Source organism: Lygodium microphyllum, chromosome 29 (assembly GCF_053477565.2).
Source record: "Lygodium microphyllum isolate KBCC chromosome 29, Lygodium_microphyllum_v1.1.10, whole genome shotgun sequence".
In the NCBI taxonomy this organism is placed as follows: domain Eukaryota; kingdom Viridiplantae; phylum Streptophyta; class Polypodiopsida; order Schizaeales; family Lygodiaceae; genus Lygodium; species Lygodium microphyllum.
The window spans coordinates 100,855,666-100,859,951 of record NC_141163.1 but is presented as its reverse complement, the minus strand read 5'-3'; positions in this window follow the sequence as shown (position 1 = coordinate 100,859,951).

The window sequence follows — 4,286 nt, the reverse complement described above, 5'->3', positions numbered from 1 at the left end:
TTGAGACAATTGCAAGATAGTTCTCCTCCCACATTAAGATGTCTATGAGACAAAGCTTGAGCACATGCTTAAACTTGCATTAACACTCTCTATTATATATGAATTTTTTGAATGTCTTTTAGATAGATCTTGAGAACGTGCGCAAGCTTGTCCCAATTGTCTCTTTGTTGGGGAGGATCTTTGCATGATAGATTCCCAACCCTCACTTTCTTGGGGAGGATCTTGGCATGATAGACTCACAACCCCTTATCTACCTCTCAAGTACTTTGAGATAGATCTTGAGCATGTGCTCAAGTGTGTGCTAGCCCTCCCAAATTTTGACATGAGTTCCAAGCATCTTAGGAAAAACTTGTTTCAACCATCCCTTTTTGGCGAGACTTTTGAAATAGCTCACGAAAAGAGCTTCAAGATTGTTTAAGCCCTCCTTTTCTAGGTGAGGATAGCTGCATGGTTGCTTCCCCTATCCCTTTATGGAGATTATGGCAAGGTAGTTTCTCCTCCCCTATTAAGAAATCTATGAGACATTGATTCAAGCTAGCATTGACACTCTCTATCTGATTTGAATTCTTCAAATTTTTTCTATACAGAGGTGGAGAACATGCTCAGTCTTGTCTCAACCATCTCTTTCTTGGGGATGAGCTTGGTATGATAGATTCATAGTCTCTTCTCTAGATTTGAAGTGCTTTGAGATAGAGCTTTAGCATGTGCTATGGAATATATCAAGCTTGTATCAAGTCTCACTTTATAGGGGAGGACCTTGGCAATATAGATTCATGGTTTCTCCATTGTCTTTTAATTTCCCTTGATACAAAGCTTAAGCGTATATGCAAGCTTGTATCAACTATCTCTTTTTGTCAAGACTTTCGAGGTGACTATGGATAAGAGCTTGAGCATTTTGGCCCAATCTACATTTCCCTCTATTTCTTTTGGGGAAAGGGGGAGGGGGAGGAAACTTTGCAAACTAGAGGGACACAGCATGAGTAGGTGCTAAAGCCTATATAGACACTCTCCACTTTTATGTGTCTTTGGATTCTCTTTGGGATAGGACTTTAGAAGGTTCATTTAGGCTTAAACTCTATCTCTTTCTAGGGGAGAATGCTAGCATGAGTGTTTCCCCTCTCCCTTTATTGAGACCATGCCTAGTAATTTTCTCCTTCCCTATCGAGAAGCCTATGACATGAAGCTTGATGCTCAAACTTGCATTAACACACTCTATTGGATATGAATTTTTTATGTGTCTTTTGGACAAAGCTTCAAAGTGTGCTCAAGCTTATCTCAACCCTCTCTTTCTTGGGGGGGGATCTTGGTATGATAGATTCCTAGCCTCTTCTCTATCTTTAAGGTGCTTTGAGATAGAGCATGAGCACATGCTCATGCATATATCAACCCTCTCATATTCTGATGTGAGTTTTAGGTGATTTAGGGACAAAGCATGCTCAAGCTTGTATCGAATATCTCTTCTTCACAAGATATTTGAGATAGCCATCACAAAGAGATCGAGCATGTGCTCAAGCATCTCTTAGACCGCTCTTTCTAGGTGAGCAAAGTGGCATGAATGTTTCTACTCTCACTTCATTGAGACCACAACAATATATTTTCTCCTCCCCCACAAAGACATGCATGAGATAGAGCTGAGCATGTGCTCAAGCTTGCATTAATGCTCTCTATTTTGTATGAATTTTTAAAATTTCTTATAAATAGAGCTTGAGAATGAACTCAAGCTCATCTCAACCCTCTCTTTCTTGGGGAGGATCTTGGCAGGATAGATTCATAGCCTGTTCACTATCTCTGAGTTTCCTTGAGATAGAGCTTGAGCACATTCTTAGGTGTGTATAAACCCTCTCGTATTTTGATATGAGTTTTAGGTTTCTTAGGGATAGAGTGTGCTCAAACTTATATAAACTCTTGCAATAATTTTGAGATAGCTCACAAAAAGAGCTTCCAAGGCTATCTCACCCCTCTCTTTCTAGGGAAGAAAAACGGTACTATCGTTTCCTCTCTCCCTTCATGGAGACCATGGCAAGGTAGTTTCTCCTCCCCATTGAGATGTCTATGAGATAGAGCTTGAGCATATTCTCAAGCTTGTATTGACATTCTCTATTCGATATGACTTTTTGAGATACCTTTACATAGAGCTTGAGAACATGCTCAATCTTGTCTCATCCCTCTCTTTCCTTGGGAGGATCTTGGCATGATAGATTTACAGCCTATTGTCTACCTCTAAGGTGCTTTGAGATAGAGCTTCAGCATGTGCCCTAGCATGTATCAAGCTTGTATTAAATCTCTCTTTATAGGGAGGATCTTGTCAATATAGATTCATGGTTTCTCCATTGTCTTTTAGTTGCCTTCGAGAAAAATCTTGAGCATATATGCAAGCTTGTATCAACTATATGTTTTTGGCAAGACATTTGAGGTGTCTTTGGAAAAGATCTCAATAGTGTGGTCTACTTTGTATCACCCTACTCTTTCTTTTGAGGGAAAGGGGGAAGGGGAGGCAACTTGGCAAGCTAGAGGGATAGTGTGAGTAGGTTCTCAAGCCTATAGAGACCCTCTCCATTTTTATTTTTGTTTGATTTCTTTGTGGAACAAGGCTTTAGAGAGTCCATATAGGCTTCTTTGTTAGATATGAATTTGAGGTGCCTTGAGATAGAGGGGAGGGAAATTTTTGATAAGATAGTGGGACATAGCTTGGTACATGCTCAAGCCTATATAGGCCCTCTCCATTTTTAAGTGACTTTGAGATCTATTTGGGAGGGATCTTAAGCATGTGCTCCAGGTTGTATTAACCCTCTCTTTATACAAGAGAGCATCTTGGTTGATAATATTGTTTCCCCTCTATCTCTATGCACATGGAAGATAGTTTCTCTCCTCTCATCAAGATGGCTTTTAGACAACGTGATTGAGCATGTGTACAAGATTGCATCCAAATCCTATCTATTTGATATGACTTTTTGATATATCCTTGAAAAAGAGCTTTCAAGCTTGTATCAACTCTATCTTTATATGGGAGGACCTCTATCTCTAAGTGCAACATGATAGTTTATCCCCTCTCATTGAGTTGTGTAACTTGAGCACGTGCTCAAGCTTGTACCAATAGTGTATTTCTTATACAAATTTCTATCATGTTTTCAAGATAAGGGTTCAATATGACCTCAAGATTATACCCAATCCTTTACTTTTGGAGAAGGATTGTAGTATACCAATCCTCCAATATGTATAGCTTGAGCACATGCTCAAGCTTAGATCTACACTTTGAGGTTCCTTTGAGAAAAGGGCGAGGGAAACTTGGAAAGATACTAGGATAGAGGTTAAGCCTATATATATCTCTCCACTTTTATGTGACTTTGAGTTCTTTTTTGTACAAAGCTTAAGCACATGCTCAAACCTTCTATCTCTCAATGTAGTAGCATAGTTCTCCTCTCTCATTGATTTATCTAAGAGAAAGAGGTTGAGCCCATGCTCAAGCTTATAGCGACTATCTTTTCTATGTGATTTCTATAATGACTTTGCAAGATAAGTTCCTAGTTTCTCATTACTCTTTGAGATATATTTGAGGAGAGAGCTTGAGCATGTGATCAAGACTTTATCAAGCTTCTTTGTTGGATATGACTTTGAGGTGCACAATCTTGGATCTACACTTTGAGGTGCCATTGAGACAGAGGCAAGGGAAGCTTGGAAAAATGCTGGATAGAGGTTGAGTATGTGCTTAAGCCTATATATACCTCTCCACTTTTATGTGCCTTTTAGTTCTCTTTGGGAGAGAGCCTAAGCACATGCTTAAGCTTGTATCACCCCTCTCTTTATGGGGGAGGATTCGTGGTAGTGTTGTTTTCCCTTTATCTCTCAATGTGGTAGGGTAGTTTCTCCTCTATCATTGATATATCTACGATAGAGATTGAGCATGTGCTCAAGCTTCTTTTGTATGTGAATTTCTTTGCAAGATAGGTTCATGGTTTCTCCTTACTCTTTTAGATATATTCCAATAGAGATCTTGAGCATTTGATCAAGCCTATATTGACTTTATTTTTTGGAAATGACTTTGAGGTGCCCAACCTTGAATCTACACTTTGAGGTGCCTTTGAGACAAAGGTGAAGGAAACTTGGCAAGATATCAGGATAGACGTTGAGTATGTGCTTAAGCCTATATATATCTCCCTCCACTTTTATATGACTTTGTGTTCCCTTTGGGATAAAGCTTGAGCACACGTTCAAGCTTGTATTGAAGTTAAGTGTTGATGTTAGGGATGAAATAGAAGACCCTACTATGTTCAAGAGAATATTAGGGA